The following is a 23,042-nucleotide window of genomic DNA, read 5'->3' on the forward strand; positions in this document are numbered from 1 at the left end:
TTATCCAGTGAGCCAAGGAGTTTGACTTGGTCCTTAGCAGGCCTTAATTCTACTTGAAAATATTATTTACTGCTAGAAAATCATTGTAGATTCTGGAGAGTGGGGGTTATCTTCTGCATCAGCGCTGGCATTGGGGAACCACCAGCAGCGCATATCAGAAAGTCACAGGAACACAACATGGACTCTCCTGCCAGCAGCATCTACTCTGATAGTAAGCCTTCGTATGTATAGTACAAGGGATTTCTGACTGGATTCAGCCTGTGTTTACACTGTAACTAGTGTCAGTGTGAATGGGTTTTCTGACTGGATTCAGGCTGCGTTTACACTGTAACTAGTGTCAGTGTGAATGGGGTTCCTAGACTCCTGATTAAGGCTGTGCGTTAAGCTTATGCCACAAACGATGTTCGCCCAGTAATTTATCACTATCCTGAAGCATTAACAGCAGCTGCCCTGCAGTGTTGTCACTCAGAGAAGTGTAGAGGAACAGAGGGACCTTGGCGTGCATGTCCATAGACCCCTGAAGGTAGCAGGACAGGTAGATAAGGTGGTTAAGAAGGCACATGGGATAGTTTCCTTTATTAGCCGAGGCATAGAATATAAGAGCAGGGAGGTTATGCTTGAACTGTATAAAACACTAGTTAGGCCACAGCTTGAGTACTGTGTGTAGTTCTGGTCACCACATTACAGGAAGGATGTGATTGCACTAGAGAGGGTACAGAGGAGATTTACAAGGATGTTGCCAGGACTGGAGAATTTTAGCTATAAAAGGAAAGATTGGATAGGCTGGGGTTGTTTTCTGTGGAGCAGAGGAGGCTGAGGGGAGACCTAATTGAGGTGTATAAAATTATGAAGGGCCTAGAATAGAGTGGGATAGGAAGGACCTATTTCCCCTAGCAGAAAGGTGAATAACCAGGGGGCATAGATTTAAAGTAATTGATAGAAGGATTAGAGGAGAGTTGAGGATAACTTTTTTCACCCAGAGGGTGGTGGGGGTCTGGAACTCACTGCCTGAAAGGGTGGTAGAGGCAGAAGCATTCATCACATTTAAAAAGTATTTGGATATGCACTTGAAGTGCCATAACCTACAGGGCTACGGACCAAGAGCTGGGAAGTGGGATTAGGTTGGATAGCTCTTTCACAGCCGGCACAGCCGCAGTGGGCTGAATGGCCCCCTTCTGTGCCAGCCTCCTTCTGTGCCGTAAAGTTCTATGATTCTATGATTAATGTACGTGGAAATGTGTACTATTAATAGAAATTCACAAACAGCTAGTTCATGTATAGCAATTGGTGCCGTTGTTCAAGACTTGCCATTGAATATGATTTTTGGCATCACTATTTGAATCCATATTTATTCATGGGCCTTAAGACCTGGACTATGTTATAAGGAACAACCGATCGGAGACTGATCAACTGAGACCAGCACTCCTGCTCTACTGTTAGCCTGCGAATCACACTCCTGTGGCTGTGTACATGTTCCTGCTAAATTTTGAGTGTTTCAAGAGGACAGGCGGGGTGTCTGCTTTTACTAAACATTAAACAAAAATCCTGTCCACATATATAGAGTGCCCGGAGGTCCAGTGGACCACTTCCTTCCACTGATATCACGCCAGTAGAACATCAGGCAGCCCCGTGCTCTGAATACCACAGGACATCTTCCCCTCCTCAGCCAGGGTCAGGATCATAAAGCAGAAACATCACTTTCAAATAATCACAGTTTAAAAGCCTAAGAGAGAAAACTTGGCAAGATGTTATTTACCAACTGGGGAGATGTAATTCTTGTCACCTATATTATTTTGGCAAAAAGGGTAGTGTGAGTATCAAGTAGGGAACACAGCTTTATTCACTTGCCAGCTTTCTGGCAAAATTAGCAACGGCAGGAATCTCGCCAGCTAATTGTCTTTACTGTGACTTTGTTGCTCATCCGTTACCTGATCAGGTACTTTTGTTGAATAAATAATAGCCTAGAATTACCGCTCCTTCTCAGGGTGATAGTCAGGTGTAACGCTGGCTGAGGGTCTGGAGCTTGGGACGGAGTAGGCCTCCGTTGCTGGGCACAGGCTAGAAAAGTGACTTATTTTGTCAAATGGACTAAAATTGGCTGACAAAGAAATCAGTATTATCAGTTCCACATAAGTAGGACCAACGTGCGCTGAAAGATAGCCCATCAGGGATAGAAGTGTACTTTTGCCATTATTACAGACTTGTGGACAGATGTTACCAGCTCAATCGCGAGGCAGCTTAATTTTTTCTTCTCTCGGGTTTAACAGTTAACAGAAACATTAAGTTCAGCGTGGAGATTAGTAAAACATTTGCTACACTGGTCACCTTCACTTCATAAAAATGGGTAATTGGCTGGGCTGTTAATGTCTAAAATATATCAGGTCAAGTGATATCCGAGGTGGCTGGGCCACTAATTACAAATTTGTAATTTTTACTCATAAATTTGAATCGGGGAAATTGATACAGCTCACCATTCTATTATTCCAGTGTCTTTAATGCTGTCTTGACCGCTTGTTGATGCAATGTGTATTTTCTTTTTACGAAATCCCTCCACGCTGTAGCAGATGGAGTGAGAGGACTGTGCCTTTCTTGCGTGATGTCCCTCACCCTCCCCCTCCAGACCAGTGAGTGGAAACCAGTATCTAGAAGTAACCAGATGGTGCAGTCATTGGCATTGGGCTTGCCTGGGATGTACCTGGTCCTTTAGGTCCCTATCCCGAGCCTCGAAATGCACTTTTTGTTTTGGTTGGTTTTCCACAGCTGGCATTCCCGCGTTCTTTTTTTTCCCCCCTCCCATATTTATTTACATCCTTCTTTTCCTTTTCTGAGCGCTCCATACCGAAGTGCCTGGAGGGGCGTTTAACCTTGTTCTACCATTCAGAGCGGATGGAAGTGCCCAGTTCTTATGAAAGTCATCAACCCAAAACGTTAAACACTGTTTCTCTCTCCACAGATGCTGCCTGGCCTGCTGAGTGTTTCCAGTACTTTATGTTGTTATTTATCCTTATTGTGAAGTCTCGGTGCTTTGAAAGAGGTGGCCATTGGAATATTGGACGCATTGGTTGTCATCTTCCAAAATTCCATAGATTCTGGAAAGGTTCCTGCAGATTGGAGGATAACAAATGTAACCCCGCTATTTAAGAAAGGAGGGAGAGAGAAAGCGGGGAACTACAGACCTGTTAGCCTCACATCAGTAGTTGGGAAACTGCTGGAATCTATTATAAAGGATGCAATAACTGGGCACTTAGAAACTAATAGTAAGATTGGGCAGAGTCAACATGGATATATGAAAGGGAAATCCTGTTTAACAAACCTATTGGAGTTCTTTGAGGATGTAACTAGTGGAGTAAACAAAGGGGAACTGGTAGATGTGTATCTGGATTTTCAGAAGGCCTTCGATAAGGTCCCACACAAGAGGTTGGTGAACAAAATTAGGGCACCTGGAATTGGGGGTAATATTCTAGCATGGATTGAGAATTGGTTAACAGACAGAAAACAAAGAGTAGGGATAAACGGGTCTTTTTCAGAATGGCAGGCTGTGACTAGTGGGGTACCGCAAGGATCGGTGCTTGGGCCCCAGCTATTCACAATCTATATCAATGATTTGGATGAGGGGACTAAATGTAACATTTCCAAATTTGCTGATGATACAAAGCTAGGTGGCAGTGTCAGTTGTGAAGAGGATGTGAAGAGGCTTCAAGGGGATCTTGACAGGCTCAGCGAGTGGGCGAGAACATGGCAGATGGAATATAATGTGGATAAATGTGAAGTTAGCAACTTTGGTAGAAAAAAAGAGAGTATTTCCTAAATGGTGAAAGATTGGGGAATGCAGATATTCAAAGGGACCTGGGTGTCCTTGTACATGAGTCACTGAAAGTGAATGTGCAGTTGCAGCAAGCCATTAGGAAGGCACATGGTATGCTGCCCTTCATTACAAGAGGATTTGAGTACAGGAGTAAAGAAGTCTTACTCCAATTATATAGGGCCTTGGTGAGACCACACCTGGAGTACTGTGTACAATTTTGGTCTTCTTAACTAAGGAAGGATATACTTGCCATAGAGGGAGTGCAACGAAGGTTCACGAGATTGATTCCTGGGATGGCGGGACTGTCGTATGAGAAGAGATTGAGTAAACTAGGCCTGTATTCTCTTGAATTCAGAAGAATGAGAGGGGATCTCATTGAAACATACAAAGTTATTGCAGGGCTTGATAGGATGGATGCTGGGAGAATGTTTCCCCTGGCTGGGGAGTCTAGAACCAGGGGCCACAGCCTCAAGATAAAGGGTAGGCCATTCAGGACTGAGATGAGAAGAAATTTCTTCACACTCAGGGTGGTGAATCTTTGGAATTCTCTACCCCAGAGGGCTGTGAAGGCTCAGTCATTGGGTATATTCAAAACAGAAGTCGATAGATTTCTGACTAGTAAGGGCATCAAGGGATATGGCAATAGGGCCGGTGAATGGAGTTGAGGCAGAAGATCAGCCATGATCTCATTGAATGGCGGAGCAGGCTCGAAGGGCCGAATGGCCTACTCCTGCTCCTATTTCTTATGTTCTTATGTTCTTAACTATAAATATTTGCTTTTATGATCATTATTTTTTGATGTCAGAAGTAGGCCTTTGCTGCTGCCTTTTGATTTGGTGACATCATGGTCCACGCAAACCACTAACACAGTAAAACCACACTGACATTGAGCTGCTGAAGCACTTTAAAAAAAAACAGACAGACAAAGCTAATTGTCAGCACGATTTTCACACCTTGCCTGAAAGCATCACGACGTAACTGACATCAGCGCCACCGTGGCTTCTTGTCACCACCAAATGAAATGGCAGCAGAGCACGGATCTGTTCCTGGCACAAAGAATGAAGAGTTAAATATTTCCCACTTTTATTAAAGAATTACATAGAATTTACAGCACAGAAACAGGCCAGTCGGCCCAATTGGTCTATACCGGTGTTTATGTTCCACACGAGACTCCTCCCACCTCTCTTCATCTCATCCTATCAGCATACCCTTCCATTCCTTTCTCCCTCATGTGCTTATCTAGCTTCCTCTTAAATGCATCAATGCAAGTTACCTCAACGACTCCTTATGGTAACAAGTTCCAGATTCTCAACACTTTTTGGATTAAGAAGTTTCTCCTGAACCCCTTATGATTTAAAGATGCCAAGGTGAACAAAAAGGATCTATTTGCATGCGAAAGTGCTCATTTCCTACACTTTCTGTCCCCTTTAAAGCTAAAAGGTTTATTGAAGAGGTTGCAGGAAAGTTTCAGTAGTATTTGGTCTCATTGATGCAGTGTTATTTATGTTATGCCTGGTTACATTTTGTTAAAATGTTTTTTTACAGTGTACTCATATTTAAATACTTATTTACTTACTCACCTGTCTTTTTAAATGTTGTTTGTACAGTATTGTGTCCTGACTACTGCAGCAAGAATACAATTCAGAGATCATTTGCTACTTTTCTTGCCCCCCAGCTTCCCATCTCTAGTCAGAAAGCACAAGAGCATGCCATCATTAATGAGCAAAAATAGAATTGTTAGCTGTCTGCTATTTTAGGCATTTGACTGCGTATTGTTGCTAAGGGTAATCGCAGAACAAGCCTCAGCAACAGATGTATAACGCACCTCATTCCTTTAGTTGGTGACATCACACACTGCTACAGAAGAGAGCAAGATTAGAAAATGTCATCAATATTTACTATTGCTTGAATATTAACTGATCAAACATCAAAGATGCTGGTGTTGCTTGAGTTTTTAATAGATTCACATATTGATAATAAATACCAAAGGGGTTACTGAGTGGCAATTGAATTACATCACTGCAATGTAGGTTTAAATCCAATGCAGACAGGTGGGATAAAAGCCTCCTCTGTCTCTGATGGTCCTCAACGTGTCCGAAGTGAAATAAGTTTTGGCAGTTGCGATGCAGATTTCAGGGGCTATGATTCTCCAACACAAAACTGCTCTCAGTATTTGGCACAATTAGGAAGGATGAATGATAGTGTGTCTGACTCTTGGCAGTCTGTTATTGTGGAATGTATCTGATTTATAGTGCTGGAACGAGAATTTTTAAAAATATTACAATGATTTATTTTTATCTGTGCCAACTTAGTGCAAGCTACACATGTATTTACACTACTGGTCTTATGGCGGACGCATATTCATTTCTCATTATAATAGGAGGACGGACATTCAGATATGCACTATTTCAGAAACTAACAAGATGCAAAGTCATCATATTTTGGGGTGTATACTTCATCAATAAATATGAAAACATTGTTGAATTAATTTTTCTCAGATGACCTATTGGACCACTTGCAATTATGACTTAATGGGGTAGATTTTGACTTTGTACGATAGTGTAAAATGGTTGATTGTGAATCGGCAGCCCGTTTTACATCTCTCCCTCAATAGAAATAAACTCGCATATCAGCCGTTTTACACTATCGCACAAAGTCAAGATCTACATCGAAGTGTTTTAATAAAAACTGATTCGTTACAATGTTACAATAATTAGAAATTAATAGAAGTGCAATTCTATTGTTCATCTGTATCTCAAAAAATTTAAAATGGAGACCTGTTAATACAAAAAGCATAGCTTTGAACTTACCACATCATGACATATCAAGATTGCAATATTATTTAATTTATAAATATTTAATTTTGCTTGCAGTTAGAATACTTCATTATAAATGTGCTTATCCAAAAAGCACTATCAGATGTTGGTGGAATGAATATGATAGAAGGTTAATTAGAAGAAATGAGTTATAAAACCCCCATGGGAAAATTCATTAGTCGCACCAATTATACCCAATGTAGGTAAAGTGATTCTGAATGTAACAGTTTAGAGTTTTGGGCATGTGTGTAAATCTGCTTCATTTAAATAGGACATAGGAGTTGAATACAAGCTCATTGGGAAGATCCTTTTGCATCCAGCAAGTTTTATTATAGACCTCACAATACATTTCAGCGTGTGAAAGGTAACAATGGCACACTTCCAATATAGAAAGTACCAAAAACATCATTGGAGACATTAAACAAATATACTTGGACTTCCCCAGTACCAATAGTGCAATTTTGCCCTTAAATACCAGTTTCTCTATAGCCAACACAGCCTGTCCCACATTCCAACACAGCCTGTTCAACCACCAATGCAGCCTGTCCCACTCACAAACACAACGGTCGCGATTTTCCCTACCTCGGCGGGCCCGGGTGGGTGACGTCGGTGGCGGGTCCCGACCCCACTGCTGGCTCCAGCCCACTGTCTAGAATGATTTTCCCCTGATTGGGCTCATTAAGCCTGCCCAGCGCGTTTGCCGGCCAATTGAAGGAAGCGGGTCTGATGATGCCATTTGATGACACGTCATCAGCAGGTTTCCTTAAAGGGACCATGCGTAAATTGATTTTGACAGTTGTGCTGTCAGTGTTCTACAGCATTGAGGTGTTGCAAACCCTGACTAGCACTGCACAGAGGTGCATGGCTGCACCCAGGCTCTCCCATGACTCCCTCCATATGCTTATGGAGGGAGTCACAGCATGCAGGGAGGTTCTCTTCCCTTCCAATGGGCGGAAGACACCTCCCCAGGACACCAACGCAGCCTGGTTGCACATTGCTCAGGAGGACACAAGCAGGGATGTCGTCAGGAGGACCAGGCTGCAGTGGTGCAAACCTTTCAATGATCTCAGTAGATCACAAAATGTTACTGCAAAGCCACACTCAACATCATCCTGCTGTGCCACTCATCATATCCCCATCACTGTGCCTTCCCTACCCTACTGCTGCACATCCTTACACCAACTTACCTTGCACCTCCACCCAGCCCTCTCTATCTACATTATCACTTCCCCATCTCACTAGCCATCCCTCACACTCACCCTCATCCTAATCCAATCATACCAACTAACAACACACAAAGGTAGGCAGTTGGGTGTTATCGCCAATGTTCATGTAAAGTTTCTGTTAATATGCTGTCAAACATTGAAACCTTTATTTTCAACACTTTACGTTCTCGGACAGATTTGTGTGCACCTTTGGAAGTGGCTTAGTGAGTTTCAGTGAATGGTGAAACATAATGGTACCCCCAGCTATGGTGAGGAGTGTGCAAGGAATGGCTTGGGCATTGTAGGGATGCTTTATGGTGTTGGTGTGGTGCCAACCTGGCACATCATGTAGCAGCCAGGGTGTACAGCATCAAGTGAAGTAAATCTGGCCATGGTGAGGCCATCCCTGGGGTCCCGGGCAGCAATGTAGTCAGGTGCTGATGCCCTCTGTCCTGTACAGCATCAGTTGATTGCGGAGGAGGTTGGTGTTGTTGTTGGTGCTGCTGGTGTGTCTGGTGTTGGGGCTGATCGTGGTAGGATTCTGAGGACCACGGTGAGATCATTTAAAGGGCACCGATGCTGATGTAATAGATGGCAGATGAGTTTGAGATGACAGAAGCAATCTGTCAATGGTGAGAGAGGTTGTTCCAATGAGGCGACACTGGATAGAGAGTTTACTCCAAACACTTGAAACCTGCATAAAGCTCAATCTGTCTTCCAAGTACAGTAAGCAACAACTTCTGAGCTTGGAAAGTGAACAGCTGTGAGATGGGAGCTTTTATAGCGCATTCGCAGCACTCAAGTAATGAGATGATCCTATGGTCATACAACTCCCGACCTCCTTAACTGACATGGTCCTCATAAAATGTAAAGGTGAGCTCAAAATACTTCTTAATGGGCTGTTAGCAAGGTCATAATGACCTGAATTGCCACCCCTGCTGCTGCATGTCAGGTCTGTTGAGCCCTGACAGACCCAACATCTGGGAAAGTTGCGTGGTGGCGAGTTGACAGTGGGGACTCGACCCGGTCAAATAAAAACTTTCCCACCCGACCTGCCACCGAATGTGCCCACTGACCCCCTGAAAAATTCCCCCCAACCTCTTCAACCACCAACACAGCCCGTCCCACTCTCAAACACAACCTCTTCAACCACCAACACAGCCCGTCCCACTCTCAAACACAATCTCTGTCACCACCAACATGGTCTGTTTTGCTCTGAAAAAAGAGGCTCAATTGCCATGATTGGTATACAGCTTACATGAAAAGAAAGACTTACATTTATATAGCGCCTTTCACGATCACCAGACGTCTCAAAGCACTTTACAGCCAATGAAGCACTTTTGAAGTGGAGTCACTGTTGTAATGTGGGAAACGCGGCAGCCAATTTGCGCACAATAAGCTCCCACAAACAGCAATGTGATAATGATCAGATAATCTGTTTTTGTTATGTTGATTGAGAGATAAATATTGGCCAGGACACCAGGGATAACTCCCCTGCTCTTCTTCAAAATAGTGCCATGGGATCTTTTATGTCCTCCTGAGAGAGCAGACAGGGCCTCGGTTTAACGTCTCATCCGAAAGATGGCACCTACAACAGTACAGCACTTCCTCAGCACTGCAGCGAGTGTCAGCCTAGATTGATGTGCTCAAATTCCTGGAGTGGGACTTGATCCTGCAACCTTCTGACTCGGAGGTGAGTGTGCTACCCACTGAGCCACAGCTGACACGTGTGTTGAGCCTTCAGGAGTTGACAGTAAGCGACACATGTACTGTGTAGTACCAATAGTATATGAATTATTTTTCTTCACCTGATGTGTACTGCAAGTACTTCATATTTCCCTCTGTGATTATTGCTACAATTCATATTTTCACTGAACTTTTGTCCACTTTAAATTGAGGGATGTCAGTATTCTGGGGTGGGGAACACGTTTCCAAATTAGGTATTCATTGCCACTATCAGCCACATGCAGATCAGTTAGTTGCTGGACTGATGCAGAATAAGACTCCTTTTACTCTATCCTGACAATGTGCCTTAGCTCCACTCTTGTACAAGCATCTCTCTATCTCTGTAGCAGGGTAATATGTCACTCACCAACTATCCTTACATCCTCTCAGCACAACACTGGTAAATTAGTGCCAGTTATGAGTGGTTTAGTGCTGACCTAGATTGAGACTGGTCAAACTCATTTTGTGTAGGATCTTTACAAGTCAGTGATCCTTACAGGTCAAGAAAATGCTTTTATCCCATCAGTCTGGACTGGGTTTGAACCCAGGCTCTAGAATGAAAGGACAATGCAATAACTGTACCACTGCCAATCAACTGAAACAAATCTATAAAACTAGTGTTAATTACGTTTTTAATAAATCTTAATTGAAATGGTTCATTGGGAATCATTATGGAAATTACTCTGTATGAGGATTTTTTAAACATAACTATATATCTCAAATCTTCAGAAATCATTTTTTAACCTTTAACACGTTCTATGACAATGAGAATGTTCTTGTTGGGAAACAGGAGATTTTTTGCTTGTTTCCCACCATGTAGTGACTAGGAGTTAGGGAGACAGTGTCTGGACTGAGTTAATAAAGTACTTTAATCAAAACTAAATGCCAAACAGCATTGTCTGCGAACCCTTAAGAATGGACATTTTTCAACTCCATTTACCAGTCTCTCTCCTGTGAAACATTATTTTCATCAGGGTTTATAATTACTGCCAGGACACAACACATATACGGTAGCAATCAATATTTGTTATTTTTTAAAGAAAAAACGTTAATAAGTCCGAGGAAAATAGCGCTGAGGGCAATTAGCAGACAGCAGCAGGAGTGCACGGAGCATTGCCACCAGTGGTCAGTGGGAGATCATTCTCTCCTGAGATTATCACAAATAAGACACATTGTACAATAACCATGACTCTGCATGGCCAACTGTCCTGTGTCTGTTAGGAATCGCTCAAATGTTCTATTAGCTCCAATTTGCTTGCAAGCCACTGTTTAAAGTCACAAGTGTTCGTACTTCGCATGTTTTTTTTGTGAATAGTGACCTCGACAGCTTTGTCAGAAAAAAAAAATGCAAAAGCCTACTTTGGTCAACAAAAGTAGTTTTTTCCCCCCCTCTCGCTCCTTTTTAAACTCTTGAGCTTGTATAGTATGAAGCCGAATTAATGGATACCGTGTAACGTCAGTGTTAGTGACGATGCCTGTCACCAAACAGGCTGGAATGATTTTCTTTTGCTACTTCATCCGAAAGAAGAATTGTCTCTGGTGCAAAGATATAGTCGGTCCCTTGTGTATATTTGTACAGTAACGTTTATAAAGTTTTCTACACTTTAAGAAAGTATTTATAATTTCAGCTGTTCTATTGGATATCAGCTCTTTGAACTGCAAATATCAACTTGTGTTATGTGCAAAGTTTGGTGAGGTTATGATGTTCAAATTATTTATGCCAATAAAGAATTTTAAAAATCATTGCATCGCAAGGTTCTATGGTAAATTGTGTTTTTTTTTTATTTATTGACTTGTTCTTGCATTGATAACTGTTGATGTTTACATAAAACTAATAAATTATCTTACTTCCCTCAGTTTTCTCTTCTCCCTGCCGTCTCCGGGGTTTAAAAAGCCAAGCTGAGCATCACCTAAACATTATACCCCGATTTATATTGGGCCAGATATTCCGACGCCTAGGCTTTCTGGAGAACCTCCGCCCGCAGAAAACCCTTAGAAATCTTACGCCTGGTAAAAGCTTACTAGCATAAGAGTTGAAAATTTTTTTTTTTTTTAATTTCAATCATTTAAAAATACTTTAAAAAAGGTCAGTTTATTTTTAGCCCCATAAATAACTAATTTTTTTTTCAAAAAATTAAATTTGTTTAAAATATTTAATTTATTGCAATTTCAACTCATTTTAAAAATGTGATGTGTTTTTTTTTAAATTAATTTAATGGTTTAACTGTTTTTGGGGTGATCTCCATTCATATATTTGACAGGTCTATGTCAAGTGTCTGAAGGGAGAGTCCCTTCTCCTATTGGCTCCCCATGGCCCATGTGATCCCAGGGACGCTTGCGAACTGCCTGCGCCTCTGGGATATGTGGGCCCGACACATTTCGAGTTTGCAGAGGCCCAGGAAACGGAAGTGTACGGACCTCGGGAGCCCTCAGGTAAGTCCGTAGATTTTTTCCAGATCGGAGGCCTCCGCACGCAGGAAGCCTTCGATCGGAAAATACGGGCCATTGTCTTCTTTGCTGCTCCTTTTAAACTTGATGGCCTGCTGCACTATGGGCCTTGGCCCCTTAACTTGGATTTGCAATATTAACAAAGAATTCCTTTGGCTATGAAACTTCTGTCATCATTTATCATTTTTGCAAGTGATAAATCATCACCAAATGGTTCTCCACCTCTGTATATATAAACATGAAGGCAATTTTGATTAAATATTTGACTGATTTGGGTTTTTTTTTTTTAACGTAATTTATTAGAATTTTCCCAACATCCATCCTGTGCTCTTCGGTTGCCAGATGGGGTCGTCCAGCTCAGGGTTATTTCCGTGGTCGCCATCAATGTTGCTTTAAATTGAGCTGCTGGAGTAATGGGATCCCATGACCAGCGTCCAATAGTTTGGCTGATTGATATTTATTGAAGTGCGATCACCAGTATTGGAATTCCATCATCCACTACCTGCCTATTAAAAATGTACAATTAAAATGTACTTTTATTTTCTTCATTAATGTACAGCATATTAACTACTACCTGTGCCTTTTTAAAACGCAGGGGGAGGGGGATTGTGGTTGAGTGTTTCTACCCCATTCCCCATAAGTACGGCAATGAAATCACGTCTATCGATCATAAAGTTCTGGTGAAGGGTCATCGACCTGAAACGTTAACTCTGTTTCTCTCGCCACAGATGCGACCTGACCTGCTGAGTGTTTCCAGCGTATTCTGTTTTTATTTATTTTAATATCTGTCAGTCAGGCTGATTTGGAGGAAGATAGCAGCGGTTGGGTTGGATTAAGTATGTTAGAAAAACCATTAAAAAAATGTAAATTCTCTGAAGGAACGATACAATACAACTTAATTCACAATAAATCATTTTTTAAATAAAAAGTGCTGCTCCTTTGAAATCAGTGGGGGGAACTTTAGCATGCAAAAACAGGTGGGTTGGGAACGGTTGGGGGTGAAATTTTTAAAAATCTGATCCCTGACCCCGACCTGCCTGAAACCCGCCCACTTCCGGGCTTTACAGAGGCAGGACAAGGGGTGGGTGGCCAACCCACTCCCAGGAGGAGGGTTGGCTATTTAAATAACAACTGAAAATGCTGGAAAAACTCAGCAGGCCAGGCAACATCCGTGGAGAGAGAAACAGAGTCAGCGTTTCAGGTCGAAGAATTATTTATTGTGAATTAAGTTGTATTGTATCTTTCCTTCAGAGAATTTAAATTTTTTTAATGGTTTTTCCTAACATGCTTAATCCAACCCAACCATTGCTGTCTTCCTCCAAATCAGCCTGACTGACAGATATTAAAACAAATAAAAAAACAAAATGCTGGAAACACTCAGCGGGTCAGAAACTCCGTCTGACGAAGGGTCTTCGACCTGAAACGTTAACTCTGTTTCTCTCTCCACGGATGTTGCCTGGCCTGCTGAGTTTTTCCAGCGTTTTCTGTTGTTATTTCGGATTTCCAGCACCCGCAGTATTTTGCTATGACTATTTAAATATTTGAGTGAGGTTGGCAGCCTTAGATTTAACCTGCTATGCAGGAAACCCAGCAGCTGAAGTGAGGCAAAGACAGCTTTGGGGAGAAGGTAAGTGCCTTCACAGCAATGCTTGTGGGCTAGGAGGATCAGACCCACCCCCGGGATCGGGGATCAGATCTCTCGGGGTTCGGACCCCCACCCCAGGACTGGACCCCCCCACCCTGGATCGCGGATCAGACCTACCTGGCCTTGCTGCCTGCTCACCTGTCAATCAGGCTGGCTTCCAGGCTGGGAACCTGTCAGGGCCAAAAGTCGCAGACATTGGAGATAAAACTCCTGCGAGGAAATCTGGACTTCCAGGTTTCCCCGTCCTAAACTCCATTCCCCCGCCTACGTAACCCACCCCTGTTAATATCCAGGCCAGTATCTTCATTGCACAGATAAATGATCTCAAAGACGTGCTGTAAATTGGCAGCAGCTCACAGCATTTAATATACTCCTGTTTGCACTTAAAGACATTCCATCAGTGGTTGATTAAACTGCTTGCAAATGCTACAGATATTAGCAAAAAAATTACTCCATTTCAAACAGCGATGGTAAAACTTTACAAGATATACATAGAGTAATGTAGAAAAATGTCTCTGTTAACATGGGGAGAGATTGAAGTGTTGGGTTTATGATGTTGGAGGACCCGTCTTATTCTGGTAAAGGCGATCAATAAAATATTCAGAATTAAATATATTTTTGAAACTTTATGTTTGTGCTATATGCTGTCATCGGACTTAAAGTAAAACTTGCATTTATGTAGTGCTTTCACAACCTCAGGATGTCCCAAAGCACTTTACAACCAATGAAGTACTTTCGAAGTGTAGCCATTGTTGCAATGTAGGAAATGCGACAGCCAATTTGCGCACAGCAAGATGCCACAAACAGCAATGTGATAAGTGACCAGATATCTGTTTGTTGGTGATGCTGGTTGAGGGTAAATATTGGCCAGGACACCTGGGAGAACTCCCTTGCTCTTCCTTTAAATAGTGCCTGGGGATCTTTTCCGTCCACCTGATGAGGTCTCAGTTTAAAATCTCATCCGATAGTGCAGCACACCCTCAGTACTACACTGGGAGTGTCAGCCTAGATGTTGTCCTCAAGTCTCTGGAATGGGACTTGAAACCACAACCTTCTAACTCAGAGACAAGAGTGCTACCACTGAGCTACATCTGATAATTAAAAAAAAAATTAAGCACGGAAGTTAAAAAAATAAAAAACACTACCAGAATAACTATGATCCATTGTCTTAATTGTTTCTTTAGGCAGTGTGCAGAATTCTAATGTAACATATTGAAAGATAATATTGAGAATGCATTTAGCACTAATTAGCATAAACATTGAATTATTCTCAGTGGTAACATTGCACAATCAGTGGTACATTACCCTATAAAAGGGCAATCCATGTAGATAGATTTTCAGTATAACAAAAGGGTGCCATCCTCTCTCCTGCATACAGAAGAGTGGACTCCTCCAGGAAACTTGATTCCATAGACATTTTTGGACTGTATAACACAGAATATCTGAAGTGTAGGCTACTGATATTTCTTAGTGTTTCTGTAAGGGGTTTTTGCTAGATCTCTCTCTCTGGTGAGACCTCTCTCTCTTTTGCACAGTAATTTACCGAGTGGTTCGACCCACTCACCCCTTAGGTTCTGTACACTGGACTTTGAGGCAGGAACTACAATGCAGAGAATACTCTGTAGACCAAGTTTAATGAAACGAAGTGAAATTTTATTGCATAAAGGAAAAATTGAATGTAAGCCAAATAAGGTACATGGGAAGGAAAAACAAATCATAATACAGTACTAACCAATATATCTACAGGCATATTATACTTTACACGGTTCACCATGAAATAGGGAAACACATGGAACATCGAGGGACAACAACTCATTGTTAATTATCCCCTAAAATGCCCATCCCCTAAACCTAGCTAAATTAGATTATGAGGGGCCAGAAACATGCTCACCAGTCCCAGTTAGAAAAATAGAGGTTTTGAAGTCTGCGTTTTGGTCCTCTCGGGTGTCCTGCCTCCACGTGGTCAGTGGAACGCAGCGGGCTGCGACACACTCTTTTCTCCCTCGAGGTAATGGACACGGACAGGCTGGATGTTAGCAGGCCTGGACGTTGGCGTGGAGAGAGCCCATCTGTTTGACCATGTTCATAAGGTTTCCTCTTGGAGGGTCGTCGTCTTCTCGTCTCGTCAATGGCCCGGGGTTTGTCGATGATCTCCTGATAGCTACCCAGGGTCTGGACGCTGACTCAACCTGAACCACCAATGGCTACGCCGAGTCTTCAAACATCTCCGATCCCAATCGTCTACCGAATCGTCGTCTTCTTCCGAGTCTGAGCGGCCTCTCTACCAAACCCGAACTCCTAACCGAACTACACCTTCTTCGGACCCCCGAACGATCTCTCGAAAATGATCTCTACAATGCTCTTCTTGCTCTTCCGCACTTCTCTCTCTCCCAACTCCTAATGGCTACCCCAGGTCTCCAGTTATACTTCTCATGGAGGCCCTTATCTCCTGCCATATCAAGGTTAGTCTTTGTTTAAATTTTGGCAGGCTTGTAGCACAGAGGGGTAGTCATTGTGTTTAAAGTACTTTCGGGATGGCCGGTAACTGCCATCTCTGGTCTGGAATGACCTTGTATTGTCTTTAATGGGTCTTGATGTCCCCCTTTGAACTTGAGGCTGTTTCCCTTTGTTTGGGTAAACATTTTGATGGCCTTTATCTACAGGCCAATCTGATTGGATCTGCATCCAATCCATATGTATGGGGTTCTGTCTGGTTTCGCATTCTCCAAAATTGCATTCCAGAACTTACTGTGGGCTGAATCCACAAAAGCTGTCTGTGGACTGCAGGAACCATTTAAAAATGTCCCAAAAAGCTGGTCACGGGGTCTGGTGGCCATTTTGTGTGCCCCTTTTCCTGGGCTTCTTTTAAAACAGTCTTTAAAATTAAGGCCTTTTCTGCCAATAGACCCTTATAGGACAATGTTCAATTTTGCGAATCCTACAGAGAAAAGGTGCCATCAATTGGTTGAAAGTGTTGTAATGAATTATATATAAAAACAAAAGTGCAATCTACCTGATTAGGACCAGCTTAGACACAGTAAAGGGTGCTGGATGTTAATATAGTGCATACAAAATATCAAAATAAAATGCTTGATAATATCAACTCTTCTTTCTGAGTAGATGTCATTCACAAAATGGTTGATGTCATTTGCACCTTTTCGGTACAATTCAGTTCTATTTCTATCCAGGAGGAATTTTTTTCAAATGAACCATATTTTTCTGTAACCGACTGTGATGATGGACTCCTGCTGTTCCAGCATGTTGGAGTATTTAGCTATCTAAATACTGAATTGCAAACCATATGCATTACACATGATTGGTGCCATACTGTGTGTGTTGGTGAGAAAGACTAGGGCTCATCCTTTAATCCATTGAGTTACTTGTTCCTTCTTCTTGATATAACTATTATACATCTTGCCACAGAAAATGAAAATGCCCTTAAAATATAATAATTAACAATTACCCTATTTATACAGTTTTTTTTTTAAAGGTAAGAGACACTTTACCAGAATAAGTAGCGGCCCATCCAACATTACAGCCCCAACACCTCCAATGCCTCCCCTTTGGTGTCAGTTTTTTGAGGTTGGGAGGTTCTCCCCCTGTGAATCTATCAACCTTGGTTATCTTTTTTCATTTTTCACTGAATCATTTGTGGGCACTCACCCAGGTTCCTCTTACGGGGCTGATTCCATTCAGTAACTCGTGCCGTGCCTTGTGACATGCCCTTGAGTCCGAGCGGAAGGGGGTTCACACCGTTGTCCACAAGGCTGACATTCACTTTAGTGTCTCTTCAGCCACAGGAACATCCTCCTGCTGTTCTGTAAAAAAAAAAGTCACTTCCTTCTTTTCAATGCAGTAACCATTTTCTGCACCTGTTAAGTGTTGACCCCATGACAACTTCTCGAAGTTAAGGGTGTGAATTCCAGCTTGTTAAACTAGTTCAAATAATTATTGAAACCACACGCTGACTTGTTATCTGCATTTTCCATTGCTGGTAAAACACCACACAGTAATACAGAGAATACTGGACTTAACAAATCAGAAGGTAAATGCACACAAACAATACAATTCTCCTCAAAATAATTTTTAATTGAGATTTTATTGATCCCAGTTTTCACACTGATATTTCACTCTTGGCAGGAAATGATTGTGTGTGTCAAGGTTTTAAAGTTTATTGGAGGTTGTTACTTTTGTCTTTAACACCTTTCAGCTTTTGGGGGGTTGGAGCAACCTTAAGAATGCAATTCTTAAAATTGAAATGAAAATCTCCGCAAGACTCTGAAACTGATGTTAGATAGTCTGAGGTTATGGATACAAATATCTTGGCAATAGCCCAGGGGCGTTGCACCAAAGAGTGGGTGGAAAGAGTAAGCAGCTTTCTAAATCTGTAGGTTGCAGGGTTCTCCTCTCACTGGCTATTTACAGAACACGCTGTGCACAAAGCTAGACTGGGAGGCACGTAGGCTCCGACATTTATGGGGAGGTGGGGAAGGGGTGGGGGATTGTAGCAGCCGGGAAACTCAGAAATGCGGGTAATGTGGATGTTCCTCCGAGTTTAACAGCAGGACCTCATTTGAATTATTTTACACCATTTTCCAGCCAGCCGGATAAAGAGGCTGGCTGGCTATCGGGTGGGAAGGCCAACTGTATTGCCTCTGGAGCAGCCTTAATATGATTGATAATAATATATGATATGATGTGAAAGCCGAATAGAATGTTTTATTTTTTAGGTATTTACAAAGCCAGGGCCAAACTTATTTTACCAGGTTTGTGAACTAAAAAAATCAGACCCTCATCAATGCTTTATATATTTTTATAGTTTAATAACTGAGGAAATGTAAGTTTGAGGAAAGTATCCTGAAAACTCCCTTACAGAGTAGATGTGCCTGTCTTTATTTGAATTTTGTTAGAAATTGCTAAATGGGTAACGTTGACAGTATTACAAGTTATCCCATAATGGGAACTTTGTCGGAAACTGGTTCACTGAGCTAATTTGAAAACTTCTCCGGAAAAATTACTAAATCACAAATAATGATAGATGTGCTGGAAACCGACCACTTACTCGCACCTGTAGAATTAAGTTTAATGAAACAAAAATTGGCAAGAACTCGACCTCTAAAGGCAGCCATTTACATGCTGGAAACGACAGTTTTGGGTGAAACAAGTCGGCTGCTTCCGTGTACTGGCCTTCCTTTGTTATCATTCTTCAGCATGGGAAGATTATTGTAAAGTGAGACCCTGTGAGAAGCCATTACAACCAATGGGGGTCATTTTAACTTTAGGCAATGCTATAAAATGGGCGATATCGGATTGGCCACCTTTCCCTTCCATTGACTTCAATGGTAAGAAAAATCAGGCCAGGTGTATAATGGGCAACTAATTTGATCTGACCCATTTTACACAATCACCCAAAGTTAAAATTAGCACCAATGTGTTCTTGTGCAGCACACATTTCCATGTCAGGCAGCAATCAGTCCAGTCCACTGGGAATCACAGATATAATTCATTTCAATCAATGGCTCTACAGACTTAGAGGTTCTGGTAAGTGTAACTATATTGATGAGTGCTAATTGTCAACCTATTCCCCTCTGTGGTTCTGGTAACCTGCTTCGAGTAAGCATGAGACAGATGAGTGTACGGATTCATAAAGTATAGGTGATCAACCAATACAATAGAAAGGATAGCAATTCGGGTTTCTCTCGGTCCTGCTACCTGACTTAAACCTGCAACTTCACCCCTTTTTATACACTGGTTGTTTATTGCAAAATGGTACTTCATAGACAGACCTTCAGACTGTCAACTCCTTCTAACTCCCTTATGAGATACCTTCCAACTTATGATTACACTGGTTGTTTATTTCAAAGCATCTGTACTATGGACTATAATTCTTCATTAATCACCCGTGGTCGATGTCCGTTTGAGCCAGCACACCATTGTATTCCAGTTGATAACCAGACATCTGGAGTGGAACTGAATCCCTTTGTTTGTATTCCATGTTTCATCTTACTTTGCGTTTTCCAGACAGCCTGCTGGTCCATCAACCAGTTATGGTTAGTACAGTTCATGTGATTACTACAGTTCATATGGTTACTATAGTTCAGTTTATTAACTCTCAACTCTACAACATGTCCAACATATCCACCACTTTTTATTTCTTCTTGTGTGTTCCCATAGAGTGAGGTGGACTGCACATACAGCATTATTCTAGTCCATGGGTGCTGACCAATGTTGTAAATTATCTCCCGCCATTTATGATTCCCAAGAATAGAGGTCCCCTTGTCAATGTCAGCATTACATTGTTTCATATACACTGTCAGTCTTTTAATGTTAGGGTTTTTAAACTACAGAATCCAAGAAAATGGTTTCCTTTGCTACTTCTCAGTCATAATCTTCAATATCCCCTGGTGAGCCCGCATGGCTTATCGAAGTTCCTCATCTCGAGCCATTTGCTCTTCTAGTCTATGTTTTATTTGGTAAATATTACACATCATGATACAGACAAAGGAAATCATAATACATTGTACAGAAAGCTAGAACGTACCATATTATCAAGAAATCATGAATCAAGAAATGATTCTCCACCTCCTTTTACCATTATCTATCTTGTGGATATTCTTGCTAAGTATTATTCCTCTCTAGCTCTCAATGGTCCCAATGTTATTGTTAACTCAAAGGAGCCCAACCCTGAATTTTGGAAATCCAACTTCTATGCCCTCATTAATTTCAATCCCTCTGACAAGTACCAGTGTATTTAACTCTATATTGATTAAAAATTAAATCAAATTAAACAATTAATTAGATCGATAGCAAAATACTGCAGATGCTGGAAATCCGAAATAACAACAGAAAATGCTGGAAAAACTCAGCAGGCCAGGCAACATCTGTGGAGAGAAATTAGAGTCGACGTTTCGGGTCTAGCCCTTTTTCAAAACTGGAAAGGAAATGAAATAGTTCGAAAGGTAGGGCTGGGACAGAACAAAAGAAGTGAAGAGACATTAAGAGGTATTCAAAATGAGACGAGATGGTGATAGGACTAGTGGAGACAAAAGACGGCTCTAGATTAGGCGTGAAATGTACTGGCAGAATGAGAGACAGCTGCCATGTGGGAGAGAGAAAAAAAAGGAAAGGGGGGGGGAGGAAGAAACCGCAAATGTGTGGATAAAAAATATAAGTAAAAATGTAATAGGGGCCGAGGTTATGATCTGAAATTGTTGAACTCGATATTGAGTCCGGAAGGCTGCAAAGTGCCTAATCGGAAGATGAGGTGCTGTTCCTCGAGTTTGCATTGAGCTTCCGTGGAACAATACAAGAGGCCAAGGACGGTGAGGTCCGAGTGGGAATGGAGCGGTGAATTAAAATGACAGGTGACCGGAAGGTCGGGGTCACCCTTACGGACTGAACGGAGGTTTTCCGCAAGCGGTCACCCAATCTGCGCTTGGTCTCCCCAATGTAGAGGAGACTGCATCATGAGCAGCGAATACCGTATACTAGATTGCAAGAAGTACAAGTAAATCGCTGTTTCACCTGGAAGGGGTGTTTGGGGCCCTGGACAGTGGGAAGGGGGGAGGTATAGGGGCAGGTGTTACATCTCCTGCGCTTGCACGGGAAGGTGGAAATGTTTTCCTGACTGACCTGTTAGGACATCATTTACACCTTTGATTGCTGTGATTATCTCTCTGCCAAGGTGTGATAAATGGCAGTTAAAAAGATTACCTGTAAACATCTGACATTATTCTCTGACTATATAAGCTGTGTTTTTATGCATCTCTCCACTTCACCTGACGAAGGAGCAGCGCTCCGAAAGCTTGTGATTTCAAATAAAGCTATTGGACTATAACCTGGTGTTGTGTGATTTCTTACATTTGTCCACCCCAGTCCAACACCGGCATCTCCACACCATGGTTAAATTTTTAACACCACTGGATCACCTCCTGCAACAACATTTTTCCAGCAAAGCTTGCTCTATAACTCTGTGAAGCCACTTTTATGTCAAAGAACTACTCTCGGTATTTCTGCACCATCAACAGTCTTGTGGTCCCAATACCATGGTGGCCTGTTTAAAAGGGGGGGAAAAACCCAGAAAATCCATTGTGGCTCTTCTTGAAAGTCCAATGGGTTAATTGCATAAAATACAGTCGTCAATTCCTGATTTCCTTCTGCCATTGTGGAGAAACATCCACTGAAATTAAGCAACTTAGAATTTAATAATGCCTGGTATATGTTTACATTCAGCAATTCAAAAGTTGTTGCTTAGTGAACATTTAAGCAGAGTTAATCCGATACTAGAAAAATTAAAATCAGCTGCCAGTGGAAGAGGTTAAATTCATTACAGTGAAAAGAAGGCGGAGCCAGATTCAGCATCAGCCTCACGCAGCTTGCGTCACACAGCTTGCACCTAAAAGAAACTTTGTCAAATGATTAAGAACCAAACTCCATTTTACTTTATTTAAAGTCTCTGTGCTGTTAATGCTTGCCCAAAGATCCTAATAGAATTAAACTCAGAAAAATAAACATTCTGTGAAACAATCCTGTTGGGGAAGACAGCATTTTAGTTCGTTCATCTCATTTTTAAAATGTAGGTTTCGCCTGGCCTTTTTACCTACAAATATTTCAGATTAAACTCCAATTTTCGTTAAAGCATTTCGCATTTATTTAAGAGCTGTCCAAAATGTTATTAACTCTGAGGTAGTTAGTCCACCTACAAGGTATCTTCAGATTGTTGTCATAGAGATAGCAGTAGATTCTCGGATTCTCCCACCCCCCCCCCACTCCCCTTTTTATCTTTTATCTGATCACAGTCAATCACAAAATCAAAGGGGGCTGTCAGTTTGCTAACAGCTATCACATTCCAGTACTCCCAAGATGTCTTGTACTGATTTAATCTTAGATAATAAACCATTGTTCCCTGATCACAATTACACTCAAAGTTCAATTTTCTTTATGTTATAATCTCATGTTCAGAACTAGAGATTTTCCACATAATTTACAATGACCAGAATTTTACTGTAGCCACAATAAAAGTTTGCACAATTTAATAGGTTAGTTAATCTCAATACCTAATTTAATATTATTTAATATCTTAAACTTAACACAATACAGAACAGCAAATACCTAGTAAATTACATCACCTTCTTTCAAATGACTGTAAAAACACTGAATATGACTGAAGAAAAAGTTAGCCTTCACAGCTAAGCAAAATATTTGTAACATTCTTAGTCTTGAAAAAGAGGGTAGAGCCACAGCTAATGGCACTGAAACCGGCTTTTTAAAGAGATGCTGAAAACAAAAAATTCTGTAGAACAGTAGAAGAGATTGGATCTTCCCCTTCTTTATTTCATCATAGAGTAATTTATCCTTTTTCACTTAACCCAATTTTCAATTTCTGTTGTTTGCTACTT

The sequence above is a fragment of the Somniosus microcephalus genome, chromosome 19 (assembly GCF_052327205.1).
Source record: "Somniosus microcephalus isolate GS21.2 chromosome 19, FLI_Smic_1.0, whole genome shotgun sequence".
NCBI classification, from domain to species: Eukaryota; Metazoa; Chordata; class Chondrichthyes; order Squaliformes; family Somniosidae; genus Somniosus; species Somniosus microcephalus.